This window comes from Sarcophilus harrisii, chromosome 5 (assembly GCF_902635505.1).
Source record: "Sarcophilus harrisii chromosome 5, mSarHar1.11, whole genome shotgun sequence".
NCBI classification, from domain to species: Eukaryota; Metazoa; Chordata; class Mammalia; order Dasyuromorphia; family Dasyuridae; genus Sarcophilus; species Sarcophilus harrisii.
The window spans coordinates 246,753,760-246,775,809 of record NC_045430.1 but is presented as its reverse complement, the minus strand read 5'-3'; positions in this window follow the sequence as shown (position 1 = coordinate 246,775,809).

The following is a 22,050-nucleotide window of genomic DNA, read 5'->3' as shown; positions in this document are numbered from 1 at the left end:
TCTGAACAACACACAGACATCTAAAGTTAGAAAATGGAAGTTGTTCCTAAACTATTAGTTTATAAAATGGATACAAAATATTTGTATATGTACATATGCATTATTAATATTTAAGTATACACTTATAAACATATATATTTTACATTTATTTACACTAATATATCATTTCTATGTATATGCCTAAATATGCACATATGTAGGTTTTTGTATCCATTTTGTAAGCTAACAACAAATTGAATTAAGTTCTATATTATATTTAGTTGGCAAATTCAATAATTTTTTCTCCTGCATTTGATCTGAGATCAGTAAACTTTCTTTATATCTTTTATTTTTTAGCACCTTCTCCCTCAATTTTTTTCTTACTTTGTTCATACAGTTCTGCATTTTCTTTTATTTGCATACATTTTTTCCCTCACTTTCTCATTTGATTGTTTGCACAATATGCTCTCCACATTAAAAAACATTTTAATTTTAAAAACTGCCTCTTACATTTTCATTGTTTTATTTATCACATGCCAATTTTCTCCATCTGCCAGGAACTTTTCTGTTTCTTCCTTTTGCTTCACATTTTTGTTATCCCAGAAGAAATGTAAAAGTATTCTATAGTTCATAAAATGGAGTGGGGGAAGGAATAGATAGGAAGCTAAACATAAAAAGAGAAGAAAAAAAGAAAATATAGAAAGAGATAAAGAAAAACTATGGGAATTTTAATTCCCCTTTTTTTCTATTTCTTTGCCTATTGCATTTCCCATCATTGAATTCAAATCATCATTTAATTTAGTGATCCATTTATCTGTTAGTTGACTGAAGAGAGTTGAATAAACAGAAGCTCAAATAACTTAAATAACTTACCCCAAATTATAGGAGTAGCATATATGAAGGATTAATAATTTGAGTTAGAAAAAGGCAGAGAGATTGGTATGGCTTGATGGGCAAAACAAAGACCTAGATTTCAGGACACCTTCTTTTAGGATTGTATTATCCATGGATAAGGGGACAACTAGTATTAATTGAACCTGTCCCTGCTTCTCTATTTCCTCTGCTCTGGCCAATGAATTTTCTATTATACTAAATGGCCATTTAGGGAAAATACATGGGCCTAAATCATTTCTATTATTGAACTCCCTTCAAACCAACTAACCACATTGTCCCTGGGAAATATATTAAGCACAGGACTAATGAGACCTCTGGTTCTTTTTTTCCTTATTTGAGGTTGTGATTTGCCCAAGATCACACAGCTAATAAGTATTAAGCATGTGAGGTTGAATTTGAACTCGGGTCCTTCTGATTCTAGGGCCAATGTTCTATCCACTGTATCATCTAGCTGCCCCAAGACCCCAAACAAATGTAGAAGTACTTGGTGGTCATGAATGGCCTGCAACACAATGCCAACGAAGAACTGTCCCTAAGAAGTTTCAAAAAGTATATCATCAAGGGGGGGGGGGGGAAACGGAATAGAACACAGAGCAAATGAGGGAAAATTCATAGATTGTTAGTTCATTCAAATTCATCAAGCATTTATTAAGATTTTTGATGTCAGTTACTGTGCTTAACTTCTAGGGTTAAAAAAGAAAAAAAATTCTAACAGAATCTATGCCCTCTCTCAAAGTATTTTATGTAATTATGGGGATAATAATACATACATACATACAAAAGTATATGTAGAGATTAATAGGAAGATTTCCAGATCATTCAATGGACTCCATAGTGGAGAACTGAGTAGGGTATATGGACAAGAGTCCCATGAATGGGCAGGCACGAGTTGGGTGTAATTTATTTTGCAGGAAGGGATAGCCACATTTAGAAAAGCATAATACATAGATTTATCAAAATGCTATAATTAAAAATAGCTAACATCCCACATCCTACAGGAAGCCTTCATCAAAGCTTCTTAATCCCAGTGCCTTCCCTCCATTGACTGTTTCAAATTTATACTCTATATAGCTTCCTTTGTTTATATTTGTTTGCAGATTGTCTCTTCCATTAAATTGTAAGCTCCTTGAGGGCAGGGACTGCCTTTTGCCTCTTTTTGTATGCCTGGCACTTAACACAGTGTCTGGCACATAGTAGGCACTTAATAAATGTTTATTGGATTGAATAGAATAGGGGAAAAAGCATCAAAATGACATCAGGTAGCTCAAAAAAAATTCAAGATGTGAAAATTTAGAAAATTCACCCCAAATGTTCAAATGGACTATTTGTGCTTGACTTGTGTTAGAGCATTCCAAGCTCATATGGGTCTGATCAGCCACTTTTGTATATATTGTGACTTGATTCAATGTCATTTTGGTCCTCTTCGAGAATGAAGGACAATAACCAACCAACATGGAAATAGGTTTTACATTACTTCACATTTATAATTGATATCAAATTTCTTTCTCAAAGAGTGGGCAGGAATATAAGGGAGGGAGAAAATTTGGAGCTAAAAAGAATTTTTAATGAATGTTGATTTTTTAAAGATGTAATTGGGGAATAGTTAAGGAAAGAAATAAAAGTGATTTAAAAAATAAAGAAATAAGCTTCAGGAGACTTTGGTTTACACCTTGCTTCTGATAAATCTTATAATCTCTCTGAGCCTCATTTCCCTCATTTATAAAATTTATAAGTGACACACTGCCAGCTTCATAAGAAAGTGCTTTTTAAGCAGTTGTGATCCATGATTTAATTGGTATAGGAAATCCCTGCTGCAGAAATTTTCATGTAGATTGGCAATTCATCTACAATTTATAGTCTGAGAGTTGCCTGGGACACTGAGAAGTTTCATGATTGTAGTCTTCCTGAGTACAAGATCAGTTGTCTATGTATTCCACAGGCTAGACTCTCTCCTGGTAAAACTTAAAATGATAGAAAGATTTAAGCTTCTTTGTGAAGGGAACAGCTATCATCAGCAATGGAATAAAACTTCAATCGTCTCTCCTATTAATGGCTAGTCAATAATATTATCTGCATATTTGAAGCACATATGACAATTGATATATATATATATACATCTATATATAATACTGCATATATGCTTTGTGCGCTATTCTTTTGGGGGTTGTAATACTGGGAATACTTGTTGATACATGGAAACATAAAAATAATTGGGATGCATTTAAGGGTATTTGCTGCTCTGGGATGCTGTATTGAAACCAGGTAGAAGTAAACAAATGCTAAGATAAGAGTCAGTACTTTGGGGGAGTACTTGGGGAGGCAAAGCAATGGCCCACCTTGTAGTAGCTCACTGGGTAGCTGAGAAAACCCCTTGACCATAGAGTTTTCATCTGTAAAATGAACATGGTATATTTCCTTCATTTACTGTGAGCTAAGGTGGTACCTGGTTGCAATAACCTGATAACCAACTTGCTGGAAAAAGAAATATGTCATACAACTCTCCAGGTGAGAGAATGCTGCTGGGATTCGGTCTAAAAGCTATTATAGGAGAAAGGCCACTACTCTCTCCTTATACTGACACTGAAGGGTCTGAGCCTTTATCAATAGTTTTGAGTAAGTTGACCTAGGGAGGGAATATTGGGAAATCATATAGAATGTTGCTCTAAAATCAATAATCTAACATTTGCTCTTCTCCTCCAGCTTCACACACATGTTGACATAAGTGTAATTAGCTGTAGATGACCCACCCTGGGAGCAATGAGGTGGAAGGAGACAGCAGAATGGATTGGAACTCCATGGTAGATGGTATTTTGATCCATTTCATGTCATTAGTATTTGAGGAAACGCTTGGAAAGAAATCAGTGGTATTGTCCACAGTCCTATCACTGGAGCAGGTGATGGCTTTGAGAGCTAGGGGAGGAAGTCACTATCAGATTCACAATAGCTTTTGATTGGACTCAGTAAGTATCTCCATACCATGGAGAGAGAGATGAGTTATACTATGAAATTCTAGGTACTTTTCTAACCTAAAATCTCTCTTTCTCTAAAACAAGGATAAAGCATAAGAATGATCATTATCATAAGGGACGAAGGACAGAGCACTATCTAGTGCTCTTACTAGTTGTGTGACCCTGGATAAGTCACTTAATCCCCTCATTGCCTCCAAAACAAATAAAAAAAGTCTCTATTGATGATTTTCCTCCTCCTTGATCATGTACATAGAAACACAGGCCTCTCTGGTCACTCATTTTTTCTAGACCCGAGTCAAGCCAATTTACTGGCCCTCCTAACCTCTGGTCAATAATTGCTCACATTTCAATTGGTCTTTTTGTCTTCAAGTGATCTTGTTGCAATACTCACACAATATGTGATGATCAACTACATTATAAAATAGTATTTCTTATTGTCTTTGGACATGCAAAAATTTGTCTTAATCTAGCTCTACAAAGGAAACCTTTGAACCATCCTTCCATTTAGTTTCAACTTCTTTTTTTTTTAATTTAATAGCCTTTTATTTACAGGTTATATGTATGGGTAACTTTACAGCATTAACAATTGCCAAACCTCTTGTTCCAATTTTTCACCTCTTACCCCCCCACCCCCTCCCCCAGATGGCAGGATGACCAGTAGATGTTAAATATATTAAAATATAAATTAGATACACAATAAGTATACATGACCAAACCGTTATTTTGCTGTACAAAAAGAATCAGACTGAAATATTGTACAATTAGCTTGTGAAGGAAATAAAAAATGCAGGTGGGCATAAAATATAGAGATTGGGAATTCAATGTAATGGTTTTTAGTCATCTTCCAGAGTTCTTTCTCTGGGCGTAGCTGGTTCAGTTCATTACTGCTCCATTGGAAATGATTTGGTTGATCTCATTGCTGAGGATGGCCAGGTCCATCAGAACTGGTCATCATCTAGTATTGTTGTTAAAGTACATAATGATCTCCTGGTCCTGCTCATTTCACTCAGCATCAGTTCGTGTAAGTCTCTCCAGGCCTCTCTGAAATCATCCTGTTGGTCATTTCTTACAGAACAATAATATTCCAAATTGTGGTATATGAATAGTTTCAACTTCTTTTACTCTTCTTGTTTCATTAATAATAATGTCAAAAATGATTTGGAATCTCAATTTTGAAGCTTGATGTCATTGGCACAATATCATTTGTATATAATGGCCTGTGATGATGGAGGACCTCATCATCCACTCCTCTTTCATTTAGGTTCCATGTTGAATCTGCTTTGTGAATCTGACAGATTAAATAAGGGAAACAAGTGGATCACAAAATAAAAAGATGTTGGAGGGGGAACATTCCTTAAATGTAATATCTCATATTCTTTTGGATACTGTAATACTGGGAGCCTTTGTTAGCACAATCAAATGGAAAGTCAAATGCATTTTGGGGTCAAGTCTCTGTGCCTCAGTTTCTACACTGTAGGTGGAGTTACATGATTTCTAAGATCCCTTCTAGAATTCTATGATCCAGTGTACCCTGTTTACCCATAGATTTTGTTGTGAAAACCAAATAATATAATTTGTATAAAAGCCCTCACAAAATTATAGAGTGTGTTACAAATGCAATGAATTATTGTTATTATAAATATAGGCATTTTTGGAGGGATTTTTATCCATGAAATGGCATGAACAGAGTATAAATATTCAAGGTCATAGAGAGTGAGAGATGGTTATGAGGTTTAAAAGCTTGAAAACAGCTGACTGTGTAAAACTACTGCTGAAGCAAATTACTACTCATTATCTTAGATGGGAATCTGGGGAGTAGCTTCAGGTTTTTGCTGAAATGGACTATCTCTTCTGCTCTTGGAGAGGGGAAGACCTGTGCTTCTGCCAAGGTACAGGGCAGAGAGAAACAGGAAAGAGGTACAGAATGAAATGAAAAGACAGAGAGATGAGACAGAGGAAGAGAAAAAGAGATGGAGAGACAGAGGGAGAAGGAGAGGGAGGGAAGGAAGAGAGAGAATCAGAAAAGAATAAGAAGAGAAGAGTAAAGAGGAAAGGGAGAAAGGGGGAGAGAGACAGAGAGAGGCAGAAGGAAAGAAAGGGGGAGAGGGAGAGACAGAGACAGAGAGAGGGAGAGAGATACAGAGATGGGAGGAGGGGGGAAAGGGGGGAATTCTTTATGAAGCCTAATGCTAACACGGCTGCTTGGTTAGAGAAAGGTGGAGTGAAGAGGTGGGGATCCTACTAAGTGATCACTTCCTTCTTCTTTTCTCTCAACTTCCTTCCTTCCTTCCTTCCTTCCTTCCTTCCTTCCTTCCTTCCTTCCTTTCTTCTTTTCCTTAACCACATATTATTCTCACAAAACTAGAAAGCTCAATTTAGCCAACATCAGTCCAACCATATTCTCTGATTGACATTATCTTTGCAGACCATAATCTATGTATTTTAGGTTAGAGAACAGGCTGGGAAAGTGAAGGAGAGGGTTTCAGCAGCCACTCTTCTCATCTTTCCTTTCCTTCTTTGATGAGGATTTTTTGCAAGCAGTGATGCAGATGAAATTCTCGACGTAGTTCACCATCTCCCCACCTCTATCCTTCACAGAGGGACATGACTTGGCAGGTTTTCAAGAAACTCGGTATTATTCTATGGTTGGAGAGCTATGGGAGACCTTAGATGTCCTAAATCTCTTAGAGAATTTCAGAGAGCCTATATCCATTTATATTCTGTGTAAGACTTAAAATGGTAAAAATTCTAGAGAGCATCTAGTCTCATTCTCTCATTTTACAAATGAAGAAACTGAAGCACAGTAAAATAAAGAGATTTTCTTAATGTCATTCACGTAGGTACTGAGGAAGTCGGGACTTGAGTTTAGGTTCTCAGATCCCATACCCAGTTTTCTTTCTCTCAAGGCCCAATATAATTTCAAGGCCCAGGGACTGCTGGTCATTCCCTGCTCCTCCTCTACCTAGGACATCAAGGACATGCAATAGTGATTTCTATTTTGTTTCTATTTCTAAGAGTTCCCATAGCTCACCTACTCTGCTTCTTTTTTTCTGACTCTTTGATTTCCATGGTGACTTCCACTACATGTGTCTTGTTGAGCATCCCTTGAGAGATTCTGGAAGACTATGTCTGTAAACTGGGTGGAAACATGCTAGAGGCATAGTTCCCTATTGTGTAGTAAGTACACTGAGAAACGGGCAAATCAAAAGGCCTCAACTAGGTTGTAAAGGGATGTTTTCATTTAAATCCATATTTGGAAAAGAAGAAAGAGAGAGGGGGGAGGGAGAGGAAGAGGAGGATGAAGAGGAAGGAAGAGAAAGGAAAAAGGGGAAGGAGGAGGAATGAGGAGAAAGAAGGAAAAGGAGGAAGGAGGAGGAGAAGAAAGAAAGAGGAGGAGGAAGAGGAGAAGGAAGAAAGAGGAGGGAGGAAGAAGAAAGAGAAGAAGGAGGAGGAAGAGAAGGAGAAGGAAGGGGGAAGAGGAGGAGGAGAAGGAAGGAGGAGGAAGAGGAGAAAGGAAAAGAAAGGAAGAGGAAAAGGAGGGAGGAGGAGGAAAGAAGAAGGAGGAGGAAGAGGAGAAGAAAGTGAAGCAAGGAGAAAGGAAGGAACTTTTAGTTAATTATTTGCCTCCTAGGAAAATCAGAAAATCTTCCAACTTCATTAAAAACTTTTAAAGGCTGAGGTGGTGAAAGATAATTAGGTTATGGCTCTTTTCCTTTGATTCTAATGATTTATTTATTTAATTGAAGACTATTGCACCTTGTAGGGACTGTTAACATACACAAAGGGTGTTTAAAAAAAAAAAAAGCAATCTGGAAACAAAAACATTCATGTTAGCACAAGCCCAAATAATTACTTTATTACTCAGCAAATAGCAGCTATCTCTCCAAGAGCCTCTAAGGAGAACATTAGCTCAATAAATAAAGGCACTTAAGAAGTAGCCTGGGGTGAGACAAAGAATGCTAGATTTGGTCTCAGGAGTGTGGGGGTCATTCTTCTAGTTCTGACACTTAGTTGCTATATGCCATTTTACTTCTCTTAGGCTTAGTTTCCTCAGCTGTAAAATGGGTGCAATAGTTTGCATATTACCCACTTCACAGTATGGTTGAGGAATGACTTTTGAAAATGATTTTTAAAAAGAAATATGAATTATTACTAGAGTAGAGAATAGACAACATACCCTAAGCCTCATTTATTGAATTGCTGTTTGCTTCTCTCTGAGCAACATTGATGAGATTTTTCTTGAATTTTAGCTATGATATGGTTATCAAAGGAAGTGGGAAGGATTTAAAGGAATAATCATTTATATAGGATGTATTATGTACCAGATGCTGCTCTAGGCGCTTCAAAAATATTATTTCATTCAATCCTTCTTCACTTTGATATGCAGAAATAGAATCTAAATGTTTATGGTATTAAATAGTTCAGTCCTACTGTTGTCAGATTTTTCCTGTTCTCTCTGTTTAGTCTTTCTATGACTTCTCTGCTTCCATATTTTCTATTCAAGGGCACATTTTTTGAGGGCTCTGCTTTTTTGCTTTTACTTCTTTGAATACTCCATAGAACTGTCTGCACTTTTCCTTATTCATATTCTTATAGAGCTCATCTATTCGTTTAGTTCCAACCACCAATGCTAACCTTATGAGGCCCAAATCTATATGTCTATCCCAGATTTCTCACTTACCACTTAGCAAGGAATTTGAAGGGAGAGAAGTTATTTTCATTGTGGAAAACTAAAGAAAGTACAGGTTTCTTGAAATAAAAACACTTCAGTAGTTGGAGATGGGAAGTAGTCCATTCCTGTCATGAGAGACAATTTGAATAAGGAACCAAGATGGGAGATGGTCAGATGTGAGAAGTGATGAAGAGCACGCCAGGATTGATAGACCATAAAATATGGGAACAGGAATTATAATATGAAACAAGGTCATACTGATATGTTAAAGGGAGCTTTTGGAGGACTTTTAATACCAGCAGTTTATATTTCATTCTGTGAGCAATCAGGAGTCACAAGAGATTTTAGAGCAGAGGAATGACATAATCATAACAGTGCATTATGGTTAGTAGAGCAGCAGTATGACTATTGAGGATAGATAGGGGTATAGCAGGAGCAAAATTTAATTCTTCCTTGAAAAGACTGGCCAAGAGACTAAAGCTTGGGTCTTTGGTGATAGCTTCCTGGTGTTCTAAATCCCACTTTTTAAACAGTAGGTTATGACTCCTAATAGGGTCTTATAATTAAATGCAGGGGTTGAATTTTCTCATCAATTCTAACACTTTAGCTCCATATTTCCAGGTCTCCACTTGAATCTAAAATCTTTGGCTCAGTTTCAACATATCTCCAGTTGAAGTTATCATTTCATTTGACAAACCAGATCCTCTTCCTAATTTGTAGAAAAAATATAGGATTAAGAGTGGCAGGAGACATTGATTTCATTATTAGTTCTGCCTCTTATAATCTTCTAACCTTATACTGTATAAACCTTAGTTTTATTCATATTATTATCAGATGAAAAGAATAAAACCTGTCTCACTTCCATCATGAAATAATTGTAAAGGTGAAATCTAATAATAAGCATGAAACTCTTTTGTAAATGTAGATAATTATTATTGACATTACCATTATTCTTGCATCCCAGGATGGAAATATTGAGTTGATCTCTTATTCATTTCCTATTTCTCAATGACATATTTTTTCCTTTGAAATGTCTCTTGGATTGGCTTTTCCCTCTCCAGATTCTACTGCTACCACCTTAATGAAAGCCTTAAATTCTTGATTTATGTAACAACATAATGGCTGGACTAGCTGAAAGTATCTTTCTTCTAATCCATCCTGAACTTTCAACCAAAACCATTCCCCTTTTCAAGACCTTGCAATGCATCCTTCATGCTTACCATACCATTTAAAGTCCTTTGCTGTTCAAGGTTAACAATTAGACCCCAGCCTTGCTTATCCAACCATACTGGATTACTTACCAATTATTGCATTTAACATAGTATCTAGTACATAATAGGTGCTCAATAAATGCTAGTTGAATGTCTGATGTGAATCATTTTCTTTAGTCAGATTATTCTCCTTTACACATGGAATAATAATTTCCTTCATGCCTCCAATTATACATAGGATTAGTATCAAGGCTTCCCAAATGTAGGGCCATGACCCTTTCTGACTGAGAATGGGAATGGTTTACTATCACTGTAGGTTTAAACTCTCTAACATGAGTCATTTGGATAATACCATTTAAAGCTGGGACCACAGAAATCATCTAGTCAGTCAACAAGCATTTATTAAGCACTTAGTGTGTTCCAGACATTGTGCTAGCACTGAGGATACAAAGAAAGGCAAAAACATGGTTCCAGCCCTCAAGGAGGTCACATTCCAGTCAGAAGGAAAACATTCAAACTATATTCATATATAATATATACAGTGTAAATGTGTGAACGGGAATTATAATATGAAACAAGGTCAACAACAACATTCAAACAAATATGTTCATGTATAAAATATACAGTGTAAATGAGAAATAATCTTAGAAGATTCTAGGCAGTGGGGGTGGGGGTGGGATAAAGAGATCCTGATACCTAAGGAAGCCAGAAAATATAAGTGAGGGAGGAGAACATTCCCATTAGTGGAAAGAGATAGAATTGGGAGATGGAATTCTTTGTGTGAGCTCAGCAAAGAAGGTCTATTGCTAAAGCCAACTACCATGTAATCACAAAGAAATTGCTACAAGTTAAGTTTTCAGATAGTAAATTCGTGCAAACCACTGGAAAAGGTTTGTTTTTTTCACTGGCCAAAAAATGTCCCCTAAAGAAGGAAATTGACAGGCATCCATACATCCACATTGTAATACAAAATCCCTGAAAAGGTTGAGATGAGTTCTTTCCAATGATGAATGATCCTATTATTCTTGATATTAATGTCACCTCATTTTGCAAAGGAATAGATGTAGTTATGGTTTCTAGGTCTGCCAATATAAGACTATATTGCTCTCTTATGATACAATTTAGTTAGTCCTAACTGGAAGAATCCCTTGAACTATTTTATTTTGTAAATGAGGAAATTGTGGAAATTTTGGAATAGAAGGTGAAAGGATGTTAATTATGCTAATGTAGGAGGTTAGAAAAAAACTCATTAAAGTTTTATAAACTGCTCTAGCTTAACACAACATTAAGACTTTTGGACATTTTGTATTATTAATGAGGAGTAGGTTGAAGATCCAATATTTCTGACAAGAAAATCCCAAATGGAGTCATAGAAAGTCGAATATAAGTGAAATAACTGATTTATAGGAATAATTGCAGATAAACCAACTTCTGTTGCTAAGCTTGGTCTCTCTCGTATTTCAAAAGACTGAAAGGTAGATGTGGGGTGATATACTTCAAAACAAGCAAAGAACTTCTTCAATCTTAGTCTACATTAAGCAGTATTAAGGACTATTGAGATGATAATCTTTCCACACTTTGTCCTTATTGTTCTATATCTAAAGTATTGGGGTTTTTTTCTGGGAATTACATATTAAGGAGGACACTGATAAACTGAACATCATTTACAGGAAGATGAATAGAATGGTAAAGGAATTTGAGATCATGCCATGTGGGGACTGGTTTAAAAAAACAGAAAATATTTACCTGGAGAAGAGAAGTTTCAAGGGTAAAGCAAACTTTGGTAACTCTTTAATTCCTTCTATTTGTTGTTTCCAATTGCTGCAGATTCTCCTTTAGTGATTAATAGAAAGGACCCTTTAGCCACATACAGGGCTGACTTCAGAATCTATGGATGGGGAGTGAATATTTGTTTCCCCCTTTGTTGGAGGCTTACAGCTAGAATGCTAGTTTCAGGGAAATCATGATGGAAATTATTAGTAGTAGAAGGTACAACCTAATCAAGGTAGAGATCTTGCTGGTAGCAGAATAGGAGTGATACCCAAGTGTGATACTAGATTTCCTTTTAACCTTTGTTTTCTTAAGAGTGATTGATGGAGTTTCATTGTACATCCCATTCCAAATGGCAAATTTGAGAAATTTCTCTTAGACCTCCTCAAAAAGTCTTGTGTAGTAAAAAGACTTTTTGAGGAAGTCTAAGAGAAATTTCTCAAATAATATCAATCAGAACATAGCTGTGATCTTAACAATTAGAAAAAATGTTGGGAGAAGATTCTGGGAAGATGGTGGAGTAGGTCAGTAAATTTCAAGCTCTCCAGATTTCTCCCACAAAAGACAAATTTGTGCCTCAGGGTAAACATAGACTAGTGAAAAATCAAGACTTGAGGCAGAACAGGGCCTGATATAACCCAAGGAGATCTGAAGAAAGATCCCAAACTGGGAATTAACCTATGTGAGGTACAAATACCTCCAGGCCAGCTCTGCAGAAACACTAGGTGGGGACTCCTAGGGCTAGCTGGATTTAGTTGGAACTTCAACAGGAACCACAGAAACTTTCATCTCTCAGACTGTGGGCAGATCTGAGTGTGGGAAGACTGAGAGAACCTTGACTGAGTAGGAGCACCAGGTCCAGCTGTGCTACAGATATATACCATGAGTGCAGAAGTAGTGTGGTAGAGAGACTGCTGGCTGTGGAAACTTGCAGGAGTGGAGAATTTTTGGTTTGGGGTTCCAGGTCAAAAGGGAGAGATGAAGTGAAACTAGAGGTACCCCCCCATTCCATGATTAAAGGAGCTTATACTAATACTGTTCATTTTTTTAAAATGAACCAGAAATCAAGAAAGAATCCAATCATAGAAACTTGCTATAGGAATAAGAAAGACTGGGATTCAGCTTCAGAGGAGGACACTGAAGTAAAAATAATTTCTTCTATCCCAAAGAGTAATGTACATGACTACCTGCCCAGAAAGAACTTATAGAAGAACTCAAAAAAATTTAAAAATGAAAAGAGAGACATTGAGGAAAAACTAAGCAAAATTAAAAAAAAAATCTAAGAACAGATAATGAAAAAAGTTAACTAACTAGAAAAAGAGACACAGAGTCTTAAGGACAAAAATAACTCTGAAAATTAGAATTGGGAAAGGGGAAGCCAGTGAAGCTATGCAAGACCAAGAAATAACAAACAGAATATAAAGAATGAAAGAATAGAATAGAATCTGTAACATCTTATAAAATCAAGAAGAGAAAATACAAGAATAATTTGACTTTTTGAAAGTAGTGATCAACAAAAGAACCTTGACACAATAATGCAATAAATAATCAAAGAAAATTGTCCTGGACTAATAGAATATATGGAGAAAGTAAAAATAGCAAAAAAAAATCCATCTACTTCAAAGAGATAATTTTAGGAAAATACATAGGAATATTATTGTCAAATTTCAAAACGCCCAGATCAAAGAAAAATCTTGCAAGATAAAGCAATCCAAATATGCTGGATCTACAATTAGAATTGTATAAGACTTAGCAGCAGCCACAATCAAAGACTGCAGGTCCTGGAATCATATATACTGTCAATTCAAAGAACTAGGTCTGTGGCCAAAAATATCATATCCAGCAAAATTATCTATAATATTGAATGAAAAATTGATATTCAATGTACTTGCAGATTTTAAGAATTTTCTTTCAACAAAATCTGAACTCAATAAAAATTTTAACATGTAAGAGCCAGTATCAAAGATCATTTTGAAGGAACTTAACATGAACAAATTGTTTCTGTTTTTTACATGGAAATGCATACCATATGTTTAAGATTGACATCCACAATAGGATAACTCAAAAGGAAGATTGGGGCAGAATTAAGTAAAAATAGTAATTATATTATACAAATGAAAGAATAGACTCAGGCATTAGAGGGGGAAGTAGGGTGTATAGTTCTGAAAATCTATTCACATTGGGAATGGATTAAATAGGCAACATTACATATATACTGAATATATGCCCTTCAAAATCTATAAAGAAATGAGGGGGAAGAGATGGGCAGAGGGGCAAACTAAGGGTGGGGGAAGAAGACAAGGGAAGGATTTGTGGGTGGAGGGAATTTAACTAATAGCAAGGCAAGTTAAAGAGCAGAATTAAGGCAAAGATGGATAGGAAGAATGTGTGTATGTGAGGAGGAATGGATGTGTGTGTGGGAAGGATAGATGTGTGTATCTTTGTATGTATGTATACATATATTTATATATGTATACATAAATACGTCCTTACTTAACTATAGCCTTCTTGAGGGAGGTGAGAGGGAGGAATGAAAGAAGAAAAAAGAACAAAAGTTTAAAAGTGCTCAGTAAAGAACAAAAGAATTACATAAAAGGAAGTAAACAAAACATCCTCCTTGATATTCTGTTGGGCACATGACATGTTCTGTTTTTGTCTTGTCTTGTTTTGTTTTCCTTTTCTCTTTTTCTTTTTTATTCTTTTTTTTTAAATACAATATTTTTTTTAAAAAATAAAATTGTTTTTACTTTTAGTATGATAGCTCTGTGACACCCAATCCCTTTTGTTGAATCCTTGTGTAGCTGTAGATGAAATTGTGTTTCTACCTTCCCAATCATTTTCTTTTCCTTTGTCCATATCTCCGTGGTCTTCTTTGCTACCCTTACCCCACCATTCCACCTTTTTATTCAACTCACAATTTCCAATAAACTATCCTGTATCTCATTGGTATAAATGCCAATTAATGGGTTAAATGATCATTTGTATTTTATTATCACATCATAACTATTTTATAGTTGTATGCTTAGAATTGTAATTATATAAAAGTTACAGGAATAGCCTTGAGCAAAAACTGATTGTTTAATATCAAGCAAAACACAAAACAGGAAAACATATATTAACACCATCATGGCAGAGCTCTGATTCAGAGTTCAAGTTCAGAAACAACTCCTCTATAGTTCATGATACTTCTGTTTGTAGGTGTCATTGTGTAAAATCCAGTAATGATACAGGACATACTTGATCAGATCCATAATCATCCTTAATATATGGTCTAACTATCCACATGGGCAAAATCTAATGGATTAAGAATGCCTGTTGTCTAGAACAAAGGTATCAAACTCCCAAGTGTTCAAACCTGAACCAAATTAAAATGTAATTGGGAAATATTTAACAAAATAAACAAAAATGCATAATTAATAACTTTAATGTGGTTTTCTAATTAAAATGTATACCAGAGATCCTTATGTATAATTTAATGGCCTCATTTACATTTGATGTTCCTAGTCTAGAATATATTATGCAATTATGCAGTTGAATGCGCAAACTCGAGTTGATCCAGCTATACCCAGATAGACAGACAAACAGGCATGTGGAGCTTAGTGCAAGGAAGAAAGAAATGACTCTTGGAGCTCTGAGTTCAACTTCTCTGACATTTGCTATTTTTGAGACCCTAAGCATATCAATTAATTTCTTGGGACTTGTGGGCAAACTACAAACTACAGAGCTGGTGTTTATATGCAATGGTGGAGGAAATTTCCTACCAGGAGGTTCCCACATGGAAGAAATCCTATGTTTGGTTCCATTTCCCTCAAAGGAAAAATAAAAAACCTCAAGACTATTCTTAACTAACTCAGAAAGCTTTTTTTTTGTCCAGTTGCTTTCCAATATAATCACGGAAGCATAGATTTCTAGCTGAAGAGACCTCAGATATTGCATAGTACAACTGTCTCACTTTCAGGTGAGAATATTGAAGCCTGGGAAGAGTAAATGATTTGCCCAAGATATCATGGAATTTTTCTGGAAAAAAACCAGGATTTAAAACTGTGCCTAACTTAAAATCCTTTCATTAACCCCAAAGGGGAAAGGGATAAAATATTTCCTATCACCTAGAAAACCCAGGGATCCTTATACAAAATGTCCCAGGCTTAAAATCCATGTTTTGCAAATATGAGTTTAGAGAGCACTGGGAGTTGGGCATATTCAGCCCCTATTGTCTTCCTTAAGATTCTCCAGATCCTCAAACAAGAAAACTTCAGACAAAGTAACAATGATTATAGTAGCCCCCATTTTATTGTACTTTAATATTTATTAAATATTTCCAAACAACAATCCTGTGGGGATTAGTAGCACAATATTGATACCACCATTTTTCGAATGAGAAAACTCAGACTCTGAGAAGCCATGTGACCCACCCATGGTCACACAACTATTAAGTGTCAGAGGTTGGATTTGAATTGTTATTTCCCGATTTCAAGAACAGCACTCTTACTTTTTCTAATCTGTATATTATTCCATTTTATCAAAGTTCAATTTAAATCCTAGAAGGAACGAAGAAGCTGCAGAAAATTGACAAATCCTCAGACGCCTTACTTGACATGCCCTTCTGAAGTGGGATTAACGATTTTACATAAAAGTCCCCTAGAAGATTTCTATTTCCTTTTTACTGTGTCTAGAATAAAAAATTATGACTAGGATATCATAACTTTCAAGTAGTCTCTCATTCCACTGGGCTTAACCCATTAATCCATAAGCTATTAATAATAAAGAGACTATTAATCTACCACATTGACATACAGCTTCAATGGTGAGGTGCCATGAGTTATTTAATAAGTGTGGTACAACTGCTACTCAGCCCCTTAAGATGGGAAATGAATAATTTACTTAATAAAATAAAAATTAAAGCATCATTATGTTTAAAGACCAACACCATTGTCAAGCCCAAGAGTTCCCCAGTTCCACAATCACCCCAACTTCCATCAAACAATCCTATGGAGTGAAGTTTAGATGAGGTAGGAGAACTGAAGGAGGGAGACAACATAAGTGGAGAGAGCACAGAATGGGGAATTAGGAGGATAGATTACTAATAGGTTATACCTTCAGTAATAATAATAGCTCGCATTTGCATATAACTTTAGGATTTGCAAAGCATTTTACAAATATTATCTCATTTTATCCTCAAAACAAGTAAGATAATGAAGCAGGCAAAAGTTGGATCATTTGCTTGGAGTCAAATAGGTAGTGAATCTCTTCCCTGGCTAGGATAGAATTTGAATGGAGGACTTCCTGACTTCAAGTGCAGTACTCTATCCACTATACCACATAATTTTCTTTTTAAAAATACAGAATCCTATCTCAAACACTCACTAGACAGAGCAAATCACTTAATCTTTGTTTGCCTCAATTTCCTCATCTGTAAAAATTATAATAGCACCTACCTCCCAAGATTGTTATGAGATTCAAATGAAACAAAATATATAAATTGTTTTGCAAAAAAAAGTATTATCATTTTTGTTGTTAAATTATTTTAAATTATACATAATATATACATTATTTTATAATACATGATACGATTATATATACACTTATAAATACATATGTATATTAGTTACTTTCTTTACAACTATCCCTTGAGATAATCGAGATAAGCATTATTGTTTTCCTCACTTAACAGATGAGGCAACTTAGTGCTCTCCATCATTTAACATCTTCAAACAATGGCCAGATGTCCATTCATCCATTGGGGATCCTTGTTCAAGTACAGGCTGGCCTTAAGAATGTCCCATCCAAGTCTGAGATTTTAGGATTCTATGTCTCAGATTGGAGAAGTGACTTGCCCACAGCCAAGCAGTGAGAAAGTGTTTGTGTCAGAATTTAAACCCAGGACTTCTGATTTGCCTATATAGCCTTGGGAAGTTACAGCCTCACACAATCTCCATTTTATCTGTAAAATGTGTGATCCTGGTAAGTCACTTCCTTCCTCAGTTTCCTCACAAGCAAAAGAAGGCTGATAAAAGCACCTACATCCCAAGGTAATTGAGAGGATCAAATAAGGCAATATTTGGAAAGTGTTTAAGACAATGTCTGGTACAGAGTAGAGTTTAATAAATGTTTTTCCTCTCCCTCCTTCCTTCTAACTCTAGTTCTAGAATCTGGGATCCTATAGTCCTCAGAGGGGAAAGTCCTACGACCTCCATTGACAATGTCAATGTGACCTTCTTAGAATCCTGTTTGTTGCCTACATTCATAATTGAAGACAATGCTGAATTTTAGTTTTAAATAAAAATATAATTATTCCTCTCTGGAATCTATCCTGGAAGCTTTGAGGGATTGTGAATTTTGAGTTAAGAACTCCTAGCTTAGGCGATCATAGTCTCTGTTATGGGGCGACCCAATCCACAGGTGAGGCAGCTACGTGGTGTAATGTTGGATTTAGAAACAATTTGAGACCTGAATCGTATTTCAGTTACTCACTAGCTAGGTGATCCTGGGCAAGTCCCTCATTTGCCTCAGTTTCCTCATCTATAAAATGTTATAATAATAGTACCTACCTCTCAGTATTGTAAGGATCAAATGAAATAAAATATGTAAACTGTTTTGCAAAAAAAAGTACCGTTATTGTTATTATTAGATGATGAATCAGATCTTTGAAGCTTGACACCCATTTAAGGATCCTAATTTAAGACATGCAAGAATAACAAGACTGTCCTACAAAGGATTTTTTAACAATACCCTCATTGGGGCAACTAGATGGCCCTTAGAGACTTAAAACTTACTAGCTGTGTGACCCTAGGCAAGTTACAGAACCCCAATTGCCTCACCAAAAACAAACACACAAAAAAATACCCACTCATTAGTGCCATTACTACGAAGAATCAGCCAACCAAGAAGACCTCAGGGAAAGAGTAAACTCCAAGCCATTGACTTCAGCCTACCACAGAGCAAAGCATCATGAACCAGCCCAGTCTTCAAGGCCCACATCTCCTGGGCCCAGTAACTTCTAAATGGTTTCAATGAGTGAGTGTCCATTATACTTCTAAAGGTATAATTTATGAAGGTTTTATGCTTTAGTTAACAGAGGTCCTCAAACTTTTAAAATAAGGGGCCAGTTCACTGTCCCTCAGACTGTTGGAGGGCCAGACTATAGTAAAAACAAAAACTTTGTTTTATGGGCCTTTAAATAAAGAAACTTCATAGCCCTGGGTGAGGGGGATAATTGTCCTTAGCTGCTGCAACTGGCCCATAGGCCATAGTTTGAGGACCCCTGCTAGAAGATGGAATCTGTAGCATTTTTTTGTTCTTGTCTTTCAAAAGTCTACACTGTTTATCTTTGAGGTAAAAGTTCTCATTCTTATAAATTTTAACCAGTTCATTATTTATATTAGTAATAAGACCTGCATTAAGTGAGAAATGACATTTTTGGAAATGACCAATGTGGGATTTGTTTTTATTTGACTATGCCACTGATCTTGGCACAATGACTGGCAGGTATTTTTATGCTTTGATATATGTGATGATCAAGAAAATCAGACCTTCCATGAAGAACTTGATGTTCTATGAGGAAGCTGAAGCAATCAGGGTTAAGAGACTAGCCCAAAGTCCCACAGGCGATCAGCTTCTAAGGCCATATTTGAAGTCCAAGACTCATCTTCCTGACTCCAGGCAGCATCATGGTCAGATCTGTTATGTAATTTAGAGTTTCTTCTCCTCCCCACCCCTTCCTCCAGTCTAAAACTTTTGCATTTCCTATAATATTTTGATGTAGTAGAAAGAGCATCCAAACACCCAGACTTTCATCCACTTATTGATAAGCTGTGTGATTTTTGGGAAATCATCCTGGGACATTCTTTAGTCTGTATAATGAGGCCTGTCTTAGGACTTATAGTCTTCACCTCTAAGCTCTTGCTCTGAGACATTGTAAAAAGATTTATCTCTAACTGGATATACATGGGCTATTGGTTAGAAGGACCCAAAAGCCTGTCTGATCTAGTCTCCCCTCCCCTTCTTTCCCCCTTCTTCCCTTTTTAAAGATGAGGCAATTGAGGCTCATAAAGTTTAAGCATCTTGTCTAAAGTCACACAGAGCTAGTCAGTTCCTCTGACCAATTCTGGTCCACGTCCCATTATATTACATGTTTCAGAAAGTACAGAGGCAGCTAGATAACTCCCATGGATTGAGTGTTGGGGCTTGAGTCAAGAAGATGAATTCAGATCCACATTTCAAATTCACATTGAGTGAATGATGGAGTCAGAGACCAGATCTTCTGATTGCCAGTGTTTTTTACACTGTTCTATTATTTCCTCCTTCCAAAATAAACAATGTAAGCAAATGGGGGGGGGGAGAATGGATTTAGCAAAAGCAAAGTACTAAAAGATCTTGTAAAGTACCAAAGAGAAAGAATATCAGTTTTGTGCAAATTTGAAGTTTAATCCTATTTAGAGACTCAATATTTTTAGCTGTTCCCTTGTGTGCCTGATTTAAAAATAATCAGGCTTGTTGGAGATAGCTTAGGAAAACGGCCCCATTTCTGGGCTTAACTAGGATTAACAAAGACCACTCAAATCTCATCTGAACAGTGGCCAAGAAAGGCTCATCCCCTGGAAAAGTAAGTAAAGAGGGAGGTGGGAATAGGGGAAGCAGCAATATTTTGTTTAGTAAACCTTTTGGTTATCATTCATAAGTTATAGCCTCCCATAAGGTTTTTACCCACAATGCAGCTTTAATAAAGGAGAAGAAAGTCAGACTATGCCAGGAGAAACGACCACATGAAGGATGCTAAGGAACTCATCACATTCTTGCAGTCAATGAGCCTTCTGGACCCAAGTGAAGGATGAACAAGAACTGGCCCATCACCATCACTACAAACTCAGGAGCCTCAAGATGCAAAGGTATCTAGAGAAATGGCAACAAACAATTATGACATAAAGGAGCATCAGTGGAGACAATGAAAGTTAGCTAAAATAGAAGTCTGCAAAGACTTACATGAACTGATGCTGAGTGAAGTGAGCAGAACCAGGAGAACAGTGTACACAGTAACAGCAACATAGTATGATGATCAATTTTGATAGACTTAGCATTCATCTAAGAGAATTTCAGGGAGCTCATGATGGAAAATGTTATCCACATCCAGAGGAAAAAAATTGTGGCGGCTGAATGCAGACCGAAGCATACATACAATTTTCACTTTTTTGTCTTTTTCTTTCTCATGGTTTTTCCCTGTTGTTCTATTATGCTTTCACATCACTAATATGGAAATAAATTTAATATGATTGTACATGTATAATCTATATCAGATTGATTGCCATATAGGGAGAGAATGAAAATTAAAAGCTTATAAAAGTAAATGTCAAAAACTAATGATTTTTTTAAATAGAAGGAACAAAAGAAAACTAGCTGAATAGCCCTGATTCTTGAAGCTTAATTAAAGATATTCCCCTCGCACTATAGGTTGTGGTGATTTTTAACTGTCGCTATTTTAAAAAGAATTTAAATACATAAGAATACTTAATATTCACTACATCTCAGGGAGGAAAATGTTAAAAGTTTTGAGGATTATACTAGTTTAACTTTCTCTCTTTCTCTCACCTCTCTTTCTCCTTCTGTCCCCTCTAATTGTCTCTTTTCTTTCCCTTTCTCTCCCTCTTTTCACTTTCTTCTTTCTTCTTTTCCCCCTCTCTTTTCTTTTCCCTCTTTCATTATATAGCTTTCCCTTACTCTTTCTCTTAATTTCACTTGATTTCTTTCACTTTTTCTTTTTCTTTTCCCTCTCTCTCTTCCCTTTCCTCTTTTCCTCTCTTTCTGTTTTTCTCTGAGCTGATCATGACTAGTAGAAGCAGTATAAACAAGGTGTACCTGCAGGGACCTCTGTGGTATCATAGGACTCCAAATCTAATGCATTTTAATTACACTAGTGACAGAAATCCTGGCTCTCATATTTACTATTTGTATAAATGTGAGCAAGTTTCCTCACCTCTGGGCTTCAAGTTCTTCATGTGTCCAATGAGAATATTCACACATCCCAGAACAGGAAGAGACCTAAGCCATTATCAAGTCCAATCTATGCTTGAACAGTGATTTCCTCTACAATATAACCAGTATATGACCACCTAGCCTTTATGTGAAAATCTTTAGTGAGCAGAGAACTCAGTACTTCTAAAATCAGCCCGATTTCCTTTGACATTATTCCAGTTGGTGTAATTATCCATCTCATCTCTCAGACTACATGACCCATACAGTCTTATAAAATGCCAACATCCTATGATTCTGCCAATGGAAACTTAATCCCCCAAACCAACAATATCCATTGAATACCCTAACTTTATAATGCTTTATATATTGTTTTATATAATTTATATAATGTTTTATGTTAACTTCATTTTACTAAGGAATTAAGTTGTTTGTTTCTAAAACAAATCTATTTTTACCTTGATTAATATGTGAATTTAGTTATCAATCAGCTGTTATTTACTGATTACAATTAATAATCAAAGAGCTTTTATTAAATACCTACTAGATGCCTGAAGAGTAGCTAAGTGGCACAGTGGAGCCTGGAGTCAGA